This window comes from Schistocerca nitens, chromosome 4 (assembly GCF_023898315.1).
Source record: "Schistocerca nitens isolate TAMUIC-IGC-003100 chromosome 4, iqSchNite1.1, whole genome shotgun sequence".
NCBI classification, from domain to species: domain Eukaryota; kingdom Metazoa; phylum Arthropoda; class Insecta; order Orthoptera; family Acrididae; genus Schistocerca; species Schistocerca nitens.
The window spans coordinates 352,180,223-352,193,880 of NC_064617.1; the positions used below are offsets into that span (position 1 = coordinate 352,180,223).

The 13,658-nt window shown below is 41.0% G+C and overlaps 1 long non-coding RNA gene across 1 annotated transcript in view; it reads left to right on the forward strand.

Annotated features, from left to right (window-relative positions):
- Window positions 1-12,773: 12,773 nt before the first annotated feature.
- LOC126251962 (uncharacterized) overlaps window positions 12,774-13,658 on the forward strand; it is a 30,001-nt gene continuing 29,116 nt past the window's right edge. The window contains exon 1 of the long non-coding RNA XR_007545815.1: window positions 12,774-12,968. This is a non-coding gene — a long non-coding RNA (uncharacterized LOC126251962). The remainder of the gene's footprint in view (window positions 12,969-13,658) is intronic.

The window sequence follows — 13,658 nt, forward strand, 5'->3', positions numbered from 1 at the left end:
GTGCAGATGGATGATTTGAGAAAAGGACTAGCAACCATATGGTATGCTGGCAAATTTGGAGCAGTGGTGGATGCACCAAAAGAAGTTGCCACCAGATGGTGAGTGGTGGTTCCCGAGCCTCAGTATAGAGACTGGGTATGGGGCTGGACCTGTAGGCACCCGTGGCCAGCCTGATCCCCTCATAGTGGATAGCATCAGTGATATTCACATAAGAAGGTCTGCTGACCCCTACACTGTGCACCCATAGTCTAGCAGTGATATTACTGAAGCATTATAAAGCTGGAGCAGGTGCATCCTGTCCACTCCCCAAATTCTATGGTGTAGTGGGAAGGGGTAGAAGGCACCTCATGAAGACTCGTCCGATCTTTCCAAGTGATTTATTGTTTCCAACTACAGTGCCGCATTCCCCTCGGTCTGTGTCACCAGGTCCCGCAATGCTGAGGACACCACCTCAGCGACCTGTCAAGTGCTCTGCTAATGTGTCGGCCTTGTACGGCCGTGGTGATATGACGACATCACGGCTGTGCCAGCAGCTGACTCAGCAGCCTTCTTCCTGTGCTGCCTCAGTGCCACCCACTAACAACTGCAAGGTGGCCCATTCCGTGCGTCCCCATCGGCGTAGCTTGGGTTGCGGTGACAACAAGCGCCCACGATCCAGCAGCTGAATCTGCAGCCCCCGCCTTGGATGTCTCTGGTGCATGTTGGGAGCTGTGGCGTGACCCGCTGCTGGCTGGCTGCGAACCCCGCGTTAGCCTTAGAGGGTCGAACCAGCAACCTGCCGTGGACTGGAACACTGGCGCCCCATCTGCTGCTGCGTGTAGCCGGTGGTGTGACACGCACTGCCGTCCAGAAGAGCTGTCACACTTGAATGCTTTGTTAGTGAACTGGCACCTATTTATATGCGGCTGTGTGCCTCTGTCTTGCTAAACATACCACTCTGCGTCACATACTCATAACACTTAGGTTGGTCAGTGGGCCCCTTCTGCCTGTGACTTGCGCCATGCAAACCGCTGCGTGTACTTTTTCCGGTGGTTCTACGCCCCTGTAGCCTCTATTTTACTTTGAAATCAATGGTAGCATAACTTACTGTCAACAGGCCAGCACCTGGCTGTAACTTGTGCGCTCAGGAATATCACACCAAAACTGACTTTTCCTATCCCAAATGGTAGTGCCGCTACATTATTCCCCCATTCGGAAAGACGCGGTCACTGAGTCGACCTTTAACTAAATCTTAACTTATTTGGGTCAGTACCTATGACATATTTCCTTATTTTTAGAAAACTTAAATGTGGTCTATTGCCCCTTAAAACACGACATGAGACAAAACGTAAAAATTCCTTACTGGACGACCACTGCTCGATCAACCCCTTACCTACACACCTCACGCCCTCAGTATCCAATCCACTGGGACTTGGACTACCCTTGGTTCCCTCTTGGAATTGGCTCTCCGCCTGATCAGAATGAAAACAACACATAATAAAGGCTGTGAAGACATTTGGCACAGAGGTGCTCAAAATGATTGTTATTTGCTATTGCCTTTCCCTATACTGAGCAACATGTTGCACAAGCTGTTCGGCTGATATGCACCCCTCTTGGTCTAAAATGAACTGGTTTATGGATCTCAACAGACCTGACTCCAGAGTTTGATTTAACAAGGACAGATTCTGCCTTGGCAAAAACTCTAAAGTTGCTTCTGGCCAGTACAGCTGTCTCTGTGTAACATTCAATTGTGTGACTCCTGAAATTGACGCTGGCAGGTGGAAGGTTGGTCCTATTGTTTTACACACAGTTCCATTGATTAAAATTCTGCTCCCCTTGAGCTCTATACATTTTGCTTTGGCAAATACTCCTTGCTCAAAACAACTTGCTACTACTATTAATTTTTATTAGGTGGAGAAGATCCAATGCATCCCGACCCGTTGCAAGCTCAATTTTGGCTCCCTCAATTTTGGCTCCCTCGTACAGTCTATTTCTTTCCTCCTGGCTAAAAATAACTGCACCATGCATGTGTTCAGATTGGTGCTTATCAACCTGGCTGGACATACCGTTACCTTCCCTCTATGGCAGCTCCGTAATTCCTCCCTTGTCATCTCGGCGTACCGGCTGTTAACTGCCGAGATCAGCAATACCTCCTCAGTTTTTTTTTTACTTCTACCAACTTGCTCAACGCTCCCCTTTTCAATGACCTGAGGACAGGGATCACCATCATCCCTCTTCAAAAAGACTGCTGTTCCTAGCAAGATCACAATACTCGAAAATACATATACGAAAATACAATGCCTAATTCATCTACACAAACCCAATGATATACAACAATAAAACAGAAAAAAAACTACAAATACTATACTGCTTTCTGGATCACAAAGCATATGGTACTTCATACTGTACTCTTATCTTCCTGGTTTTCTCTATGCTTAGCACCTCTCTTCACTCTCTCTTTCTTCCTCTTCCCTTCCTGTGACATGCCTGGAATCACATCTGGACAACCCTTAAATGGCCACCACACAATGTGTACTATCGTTGTTCTAGTTGGCAGCTGGAGCTTAATATTAACAGGGGATATGGTTTCAACAACTTGGTATGGTCCTTGATACCTCGTGATGAACTTCTTCATTTTCCCTTTTGGCGTATATGGGCTGGATAGCATTACCCATTGCCATTCTCTATACTGCAGTAAACTTCCTTTCCGCTTCACAGTGTCTTCCTACCTTTCCAAAGCCTTCATATTCGCAATTGGTACCTGTTTCCAAACATCTTGAATTGGCCTCGCGAATTGACGTACAGATTCACTGGTTTTTCCTTTCTGTAGCTTCACTAAATCAAATGGTGACGGCATTTTTCACGCGCACACTACCTCATATGGAGACAAACCGGTATTGGTATGGACTTTTGCATTGTATCTGCATACAATATGCTTCAAATACTCATCCCACTGATGGTGATGAGAATCCACATAAAAACTCAGCATCTTCCCGATTGTTCTGTGTACCCGTTCTGTCCTTCTGTTGGCCTGTGGATTCAACATGCTCATCCTCAACTTCTTTACATTCAACAATTTACACAGTTCCTTCATTAAATCCAACATGAAGTTGGTCCCTTGGTCAGTAACTATTGTCTCCGGTACACCAAACTTCAAAATCCAGTTGTTTACTAATGCTTGTGCGACCATTGCTGCCTGTTGATTTGGCATAGCCACCATCTCCACATACCTCGAAAAATGGTATATTATTGTCAGAACGAATCTGTTCCCCAATGGTGTTCACCTGAAAGGTCCTAAGACATCGATCCCCAACATAGAGAATGGACATGTCACTTCCGGCAATCGTTGTAGCTGTATTTGTTTTCGGCTCAAATCTGCTCTCTGCGCACGTGGTATACAATTCTTGGCATAGCCACCATCTCCACATACCTCGAAAAATTGTATATTATTGTCATAATGAATTTGTTCCCCAATGGTTTTCGCCTGAAAGGTCCTAAGACATCGATCCCCAACATAGAGAATGGACATCGCTTCCGGCAATCATTGTAGCTGTATTTGTTTCCGACTCAAATCTGCTCTCTGTGCACGTGGTATACAATTCTTGGCATAGCCACCATCTCCACATACCTTGAAAAATGGTATATTATTGTCATAATGAATTTGTTCCCCAATGGTTTTCGCCTGAAAGGTCCTCAGACATCGATCCCCAACATAGAGAATGGACATGTCGCTTCCGGCAATCATTGTAGCTGTATTTGTTTCCGACTCAAATCTGCTCTCTGTGCACGTGGTATACAATTCTTGACATACTGATCTACATCTACTTTCCTACTGTAATATCCCCACGGAAAATTACCCTCTACCACGCACTAATTAATAGTGATTCAATCAAATCATCCACATTTATTTACGTTTGAAAAGTATCTGATCAGATTGTCTAGTAAAATATGCGCCGACAGCTAGTCGACGCCAAGGTAATTTTCTAGTACGTTTATTCTTTGGAACAACAGAGGTACAGATATGTATACTCCATGGTTATTATAGTATAGAGAGAGAGAGAGAAGGGAACAGTTTTCGGAAATATCGGTGGTAGGATTTTTGGATTGCTAAAGAAGTTTTAGGTACTCTTCTTCGCACTAAAGCGAACAAGGGAAATTGGTGCCGCTGGCGGGATAGATAAAGAAATGATAAACCTGTAAAAAAGTAACTTTCCTGAGACTTAAAATACACGGAAACGGAACCTGTAATTAACAAGGATTCAATATACATCTTTCATCAGAAATAAGGTTTGTGACCATTTTATGACAGAGTGAATGAAGAATGAGTTCTCTGTATGAATCATTGATGATTGTCTAGGCCTGTAATTAATTGGGAAGTTTCAGCTGTGACGAAGAGAACCTGCAATCTATGAGTTTTATAAATCGTCCAAAAAGGCTTCGTCCACATCTGAAATATTAGATCTGTTGTAAACTGAACGAATTGTTCAAACGATCGATTTTCCCAAAACTGAATGCAGCGCTTAATAATAATAACAAATGTAAAGATTTTTTCTAGCAAGACCGCCGCTGAGTATTAAGACGAAGGGCTCTACCGGAGATTCGACCAGGCTGATCTCAAGTAATTTATATTTGGATTGTACACAGATAAATTAGAGAGAGAGAGTGAATGTAATTCTAGAAATTACTTAGAATCCTCCAGTAGTATAATTGTTTGTCTGTCCTTTTACGGATCAGCCAATCATAATACACGAAGCCCTGACTTTACTGTACTGATTCAGGTGTGAGAGTGAAGGAGCGATAAAGACGACAGACACACTCCTGTACAGACAAACATTACACCAAGTTAGCGGCAAGCTGCATTCACACACAAAGACTTTCATCAGAAACAAAACCACAAAACAAAGCAGTAATCAAAGAATTCATTAGAATGGCCAATCCGTGACAGGACACGTTTTTGGACGTTGTTAAAATAATTTTGTTCTTTGTTTCATGTGAACGACGACGAGACAACCCAACTTGAAAAAAAGAGAAGAAATACTCGCAGTCGAATTACTTGGATCCACAGATAAACACCACGCAGGGCGCAGACAAAAGGCCAGATCTATAATTTTTTAATTAAAGCTTGCTAGTAGTCTGGAAGTAGACGTAGATTTGAACATTTACTAATTGTGTTCATACAAGACGTAGTTTGATTGAACTGCCCTAGTTGCATTTAACCGTATAAGTACTATACGAAAGTATTCTTGTGTGAAGGGAGATATATATAAATCTTGACTGTAGAACATTTATATGGTTTTAACTAGGGCAATGTTTAAGATGAGTCAAGCAGAGCAGAGCAACACGCAACAGCCTTCAGCTGTGAGCACCGATGCTAATGAGGTAGTAAGAAGTGTTGTAGAACCGATAGCTACAGATAGCGCAATAGAACGCCCGGTAGACACGGCTGGAGATGTAACAGCAGGGATGCAACATGGATTAGATCCATTAGTGATTATAATGAGACAGATGCAAATGATAAACGAGAAATTAGCCGCAGTTACTGAAGGGCAGGAAAATTTGAAAACCGACATTAACAGGAAATTAGCCTCAGTTACTGAAGGGCAAGAAAATTTGAAAGCTGAGATTAAGCAGCAGTTACATGATAGTTTTTCCGAATTAGAGCAGCGGATAGAGGAAAAGACAAAGGAACTAAAAGATCAGGCCGAAGAGACGGAACGAAAATTAACTGCACAAATCGAATTGGTTAAAGCTCAATGTGAGGAATCTACTCAACGCGTTCGTGTAGAAATGAAGGAGTACGTGGCTATTAAGATAGATACCGTACGGGAACAGGTGGAAATGGTTCCGCAGTTAGTACAAAACAAGATGCCATGTCATGTGCAATTGCGCAACTCCCTGAATTGGCACGTACGCAGACGAACCTAAAGGAAAGTGTGGAACATCTGACAGAACGTCAAGACGTTATTGACCACCAGATTAATGTATTAACGGGTAAATTATCCGAAATCACATTAGAAAACAAAAGGCTAATGTGTGAAAACGTTGAGCAAAATGTTAAAGCAGCATTCCAGAGTCTATGCGGCAAACAGGAAGAGAATTTGTTTGCGAAAGGACTTGAGGAAGTGCGACAGCAGTTAGGTGCTGATATCGAGCATTGGAAACAAACGATCGAAGAGTCGATACGCGTTTCACAACAAGGCTCAGAACAAATGAATACAGGCCAACAGCAGAAGTTGTCAGCGACTATAGACCCCGTTACTGCACATTCGCACACAATACCGACATGTGTAAGTAACTCGAATATCAAATTGCCACGAGCTAGTTGTTCGCGTGACGTTTTAGCGGATGGAGATTATGAAAGCCTTTGTCATGCCGAAGAAAAAATGATAAAGCATCGGCAATTTCAGATTTTTAACACTGACAAAAGGGGGGTCCATCCGATTGTTTTTATTCGAAGTTTTAGAGGAGTGCTACCCAGAAATTGGTCGGAGTGGCAGAAGATCAGTTTCGTTACTGGGTATATACAAGGTTCGGGGGCGATCTGGGCCTCGGACATGACTTCTGTTTGCGCGACCTATGAAGATTTTGAAAAAGCGTTCTTAGCAAAATTCTGGTCAGAAGGGGTACAGGAACGCCTAAGGCAGGAGGTGCTCTACCCAGAGCCTTTCTCTTTTTCGAAAGGAAGCCTTAGGAAGTATTTTGAAAAATATATAAATAAAACAAGATATTGGGACAGACCTATGCCTTTGCCAGACATAATAAACATACTTAAGGCAAGATTACCAACTAGCATCCGGAATCAGTTAATTTACGGCAACGATAAAGACCTGGAGTCGTTCCTCACGACGTTAGATCATATAGACATTATAGAAGAGAACAGCCAGAAAGCACGTAATAACAGATTCCAGTATAGGGAGATAGAACTTCCGGCAAATGGTAGGCAAGGGAACGCACAGAGATCGATAAATAATGGAGAAACCCCTCAAAATCTCAACAATAATACCGGCAATAGTCTTGCGAGGGGCTATCCAAGGAATAACAGGAATGGGAAACGATACAATCCCGTATGGGGGAACGAAAGGAATTTCAGACCCCAAGCTTGGAATAATAACGGTAATAGAAAGTGGAATCAACCGGGAGGAATAAACTCCAACAACCAACATCAGTGGGGACGGACATCTACGAATCAACCGGTAATTACCGAAGTGACGGACGATGTCAACCACCAGGCGAATCAAAATCCAACAAACTTGTAAGGACCCACTCGTGCCCCGGAGGAGCGGTCAACAATAGGTTGAGGGGCAACAGGATATGTGTACCAATGCTAACGTATAATGATGGACGATTACTGGCAGATGAATTGACCGAAGACTTAGAACCCAAAGATGAGGATAAGGAACAGGTGGCAGTAGCCGAAGTGCAAGTAATTTTGGAGACTGTACCTATAACGGCGGTTTTAGACACAGCTGCAACCACGAATGTTATTTCGGAGGCTCTATTCAACAAGATCAGAAATATAAGAAGAATACCAATTTTTCCAGTTCAAAATTGCAGAATAATAGGCGCCGTTGGGGCTCGATCGGCGAATGTAAAAGTGCAGTCACTACTTAGTGTAGAAGTAGGAAATGTAGCAATATTAAGCACATTCCATGTTGTGAAAAATTTGGTGGTAGACTGCATTATCGGAGTCGACAGCCTACGTCAATACGGATGCAGAATAGATTTTAAAACAGGAAAAATTTGGTTAAATATAAATAAACAAGAAATTGAGTTGGACTTGTTGAAGAAAGAAAGCCTTACCAGAAAATATAATAGTGGGATCAGTGTGCAAGTAATCAGGACTGCACAGAATTCTAAACAGCACGCAAATAATGAGTTCCAAGTTAAAGGAGATTTCGGTCAATTAGTGTATGAGAAGTTAAATGAATCCGACTGCATCACTGAAGATCAGAAGAAGCAACTCAAAGAATTATTATTAGTGTATGAAAACGTGTTTGATGAAAGGCCAGGAGTGATTAAAGGATACATATGCCATCTCTACGTTAAGCCGCACGAAACATATTGTCGAACTTTCTATCCTGTTCCCTGGAGGTTAAAGGCTCAAGTTCAAAAAGAAATAGATCGCATGTTGAAATGGGGTTTGATCGAACCCTCTACAAGCCCATACTGCTCCCCATTGTTGGTAGTGCCAAAAGCAAATGGAACTGTGAGACTGGTACTCGACACAAGGGAAATAAACAAAATCATAATTCCAGTGAGGACACATCCGGAGAACATAGACGAACTGATACAAAGGTTCCAGGATGTCCAATATTTGACGAGCATCGATTTGCGGAGTTCTTATTGGCAAGTCAAGCTGGATGAGGTATCAAGGAAATATACAGCTTTCATTTATGCAGGAAGAAGTTACCAATTTACTGTAGTTCCTTTCGGACTCAACATTAGTGCTGGAATCTTTATAGCAGCGCTAGATTATGCATTAGGCCCAGAACTAAGAAGCAGGATAACAGTATTTGTGGATGACATGCTTATTGCATCGAAGACCTGGGAGGAGCATATTTCCTTACTGAGTCGGGTATTGAACGTGTTCAAAACCATGGGAATAACTGCTAACCTACAGAAATCCCATTTTGCATTAAATAGAATCAAGTTCTTGGGGCATATGATTGACGCAAAGGGAATTTTACCGACCAAGGAGAAGCTAATTGCGATTAGTAAGTTTCCAACACCAAGAAATAGGAGGCAATTAAAAGGGTTTATGGGTCTTGCCTCATTTTTTAGAAGATTTATAACGAATCAGGCCATGAATGCAGCAGCTCTAAATAGTTTGCTGAAGAAGGATGTGCCCTGGCTCTGGACATTAGAGTGTCAAGAAGCCTTTGAAGAGATAAAGAAGCAATTAGTAAACGCGCCGCTTTTGTACCATCCGGACATGCAAGAGGAATTCTACTTGTCAACAGATTCGTCAAATGTGGGTCTTGGAGCGTGCCTTTTCCAAGTACGCAAGATAAATGGACAGCTTACCTTTTGTCCTATTGCGTTTGCTAGTCGTGTTTTGTCCAACTGTGAACGAACGTACACGACGACAGAATTAGAGGCTCTTGCGGTCGTCTGGGGATTTAAAAAATTTCATTATTATTTATATGGATCGAAGACTATCGTATATTGCGATCACCAATCATTAACATTTTTACAAACGTGTAAACTGTTACACCCCAGACTCGCTAGATGGACTCTCGCTCTGCAACAATACCAATTTAAGATCGTACATGTCTCAGGGCAGCAAAACATTATTGCGGACGCTCTATCAAGGTCACCACAGGGTTTAACCAAAGAGATTGAAGTAAATAATTACTCAGAATTACCTGTATTGCTGCTGCAGGAAAATCCCTTTAAGACGTACTATGTCAATCTGTGTGTTCATATGGCCCAGTTACAGAAAAAGGATGCTCAATGGGGAAGTGTTATTCAAAGGTTACAACAGCAACCTTCGGATCAGATCGTAAATTATTACAAGCTGGTAAACGGCGTATTATTTTTCCGCTGTGGAAGGCCAAACAAAGTCCGTTGGTGTGTTTGTATACCGGAGGCACAAATAGAGAAACCTGTATGGTTCACTCATTTAACCTGGGGACATTTTGGCACGACAAAATGTGCAGACAAGATAAGTGGATACTGTTATTTTCCCAACATAAAACGCAGAGTGCATGAGATCTTAAAGAGGTGCATAATATGTCAAAAAACAAAGCCAGATTCAAAAGGGACTAAGCACCCATTATGCTCTATATTAGTACAAGAACCAAAAGGATTAATTTCGTGCGATCTGTGTGGACCGTTACCGACTTCAAGAGGTGGTGTTAAATATGTGTTAGCATTTCTCGATGTGTGCACGAAATACGTAAAGTTATACCCAATAAAGACGGCTACAGCCAAAGTAATTGTATTAAGATTGATAAGAGATTATATTCCACATGTTGGTACACCAAAGGCGATCATAACTGATAATGCTAAAATATTCACGGGACTCCGGTGGAAGCAGACTTTGTCTCAAATCGGTGTGAAACACATATTAACATCATTTTACCACCCACAAGGCAATTTGGTGGAGAGGATTTTTAGAGAATTCAATCGATTTATGAGGACGTATTGCCATAATAAGCAAACTGCGTGGGCAAATTATGTGGAAGAGTTTGAGCAAATATACAATAACATGCCCCACTCCTCAACTGGATATACACCTCGTGAATTGATGTTCGAAGCAAAAGAGGAAAACTTCTGGACTGACCATATCCCCAAAACTCAGGAAACTGAGATGCCTTGGGAAGAAAAAATAAGACAAGCTATCATAAATATGACGAGAAAGGCTGATCAAAGAAAACAACGATATGACAAGTTGATCAAGAGGGTACAGACATACCATGTCGGAGAGAAGGTACTAGTTAAACGACATACCAAATCATCCGTAATAAAGAAAAGTATAAAGAAATGGGAGTTACTATATACTGGACCATACCTTATCCTACAAATTCCGAATCCTGGAGCTTATCTGTTAGCATACCCGGGATCGAACAAAATAAAAGGGTTATTTCCTCATAACGACTTAAAAAGATATAATGAAGATTAGAAGATAGGGAGGAATGGTGTTCCGAGTGACAGAGATGGACGCTCGTAAAAATTATAACAATGAACTGTGTGTGTGTAGTGTTAAAAACCTTTAAAGTGAAGTAGTTAATCAATGACATAGAATATAGAAATAGTGACTAATTATTACTATTGCGTGTTGTAAAAAGGATAGTGGAGATAGGCTTCACCTGTGGTTTGAGTGAACATAAAACTTTAGCTTTGCTAATGTGATCAAGATGTATAAAGTATCTGACTGACCTGCGAGAAGAATGAAATGTTTCCCGCAAATGACGCTGAATAATCAAAAAAAGGTTTAAAGTGAATATTCATATATAATCTCATGTGAACGCTTAGATGTATAAACGTGTGAAGGGATGTGTTGTGGTAGTGAATAGTGAGTGACGGTTAACGCCGCAAAAACAATTTCCCGCGCAAAACAGTTGACGTCGGCGCTAGAATTAAAATCGATAGAGACGACACAGATATGCTTTATAAGAGACTCGCACCAAACGCGAGGATAAACTGATTCATGTTGAACTTTAAAAGGAATAGGTGTTATAATTAGAAGTTAAGAGTTTTTAATTTATTAATGAATAATTAAAAAAAGTAATATTCATAGAATTAATAGTTGTTTAATGGTTTGTGTTCGTTTGGGAATTATGTTTGAAAAATTCATTTCCATAGATGAGCATGGATGAACGCAGTATGAATCAGAGAGTAAATGAAAGAAGCGAATCCGCATTCCTCAATGCTAATAACTTTTACATTTCAGCACTAAAGCGAAGAAATATATGTGTTTAGAATAAAAAGTTTTTAAGGATAGCTAAATTATATGACTTATTAAGGAAATATGGATGATGTCTTGGTATAAAATGAACTACACTTTCCATTATTCGATGATTTGAATCCAAAATCTATAGTAAGTTACATGAATCCTTTAAATTACGAAGAACAAATCAGTCATAGAAAATTTGTTAAAGCGTTTGGACTTCTAAGTACAAGTGGGGAGGCAAAGTAAAAAGGAGTATTCAAACGAGAGTAAATCGGATGATGCTTTTGGCAACATCATGAATTAAGAGTGGAATTCATTGAAATACGTCGTAACAAAAAGGATCCATGAAGCCATAAGGATTTTGCTTTCAAAAAGGAGAATCTTGGATGGTGCAACCTAATCAGTTCTCTTACAGGAAGAGTCTTCCTTTTGGTCATTGCTAATTCTTTTGGAATGAATGTTGCATGTGAATTCGAGTATCCCTGTTCCTTCTACTCTTCCCATTGTGGGCCGCGTAGAAGATCAACTACAAAGGGGGCCGCGTAGAAGACCGACTACAAATGTGGACGTCGGGGACATGCAAGACCTGGGGGAGTTTAGCACCGCAAGATATTGTACTAGGAGCAAGATTGTAAAACGCAAATTCACGTTATTTATTGTAAAAATTTTTTTTTGCTAGAGACACAAACTACCCTTCTCCAAATCGTGATACAAATTGATCCCTATCTTTTCTTTAGAGATAAATTTCAAAATTATTTTTGTTCTTCTATAGGCTTTCCTATCTTCTATGTACCGTAGGCTGGGGGTCTAAGCTTAAGAGGTTTTCCAAGGTTTCCCTGCTTAAGAAAGTTCCCGAATGGGTAGACCCTGACAACAGTTCATGAAAGATCATCTTCCTTGGTTGTGCACAGCAAACATAACACCGAGATGCACGTAAAAGCAATACAGTCGCGGTACCTGTCTCTTCATTTCTTCTGTTTTCCACATTTCTTTTCTTCGTCTGTCTCAAACAGAATATTCTTTTTCAGTCGGAGGACTGACAATCATCACTTCCGGGTTATCCACGCTAACAGATAGCTCGCGAAGTGTGTTCGGTGAATCAAAATTGAGCTCACAAACTTCGCTCGCTGCGAGGGGCATTGTAATATCCCCACGGAAAATTACCCTCTACCACGCACTAATTAATAGTGATTCAATCAAATCATCCACATTTATTTACGTTTGAAAAGTATCTGATCAGATTGTCTAGTAAAATATGCGCCGACAGCTAGTCGACGCCAAGGTAATTTTCTAGTACGTTTATTCTTTGGAACAACAGAGGTACAGATATGTATACTCCATGGTTATCATAGTATAGAGAGAGAGAGAGAAGGGAACAGTTTTCGGAAATATCGGTGGTAGGATTTTTGGATTGCTAAAGAAGTTTTAGGTACTCTTCTTCGCACTAAAGCGAACAAGGGAAATTGGTGCCGCTAGCGGGATAGATAAAGAAATGATAAACCTGTAAAAAAGTAACTTTCCTGAGACTTAAAATACACGGAAACGGAACCTGTAATTAACAAGGATTCAATATACATCTTTCATCAGAAATAAGGTTTGTGACCATTTTATGACAGAGTGAATGAAGAATGAGTTCTCTGTATGAATCATTGATGATTGTCTAGGCCTGTAATTAATTGGGAAGTTTCAGCTGTGACGAAGAGAACCTGCAATCTATGAGTTTTATAAATCGTCCAAAAAGGCTTCGTCCACATCTGAAATATTAGATCTGTTGTAAACTGAACGAATTGTTCAAACGATCGATTTTCCCAAAACTGAATGCAGCGCTTAATAATAATAACAAATGTAAAGATTTTTTCTAGCAAGACCGCCGCTGAGTATTAAGACGAAGGGCTCTACCGGAGATTCGACCAGGCTGATCTCAAGTAATTTATATTTGGATTGTACACAGATAAATTAGAGAGAGAGAGTGAATGTAATTCTAGAAATTACTTAGAATCCTCCAGTAGTATAATTGTTTGTCTGTCCTTTTACGGATCAGCCAATCATAATACACGAAGCCCTGACTTTACTGTACTGATTCAGGTGTGAGAGTGAAGGAGCGATAAAGACGACAGACACACTCCTGTACAGACAAACATTACACCAAGTTAGCGGCAAGCTGCATTCACACACAAAGACTTTCATCAGAAACAAAACCACAAAACAAAGCAGTAATCAAAGAATTCATTAGACTACCTCTCCACCAGTACCTCTCCACCACTGTCCTATTCATCGCTCTACA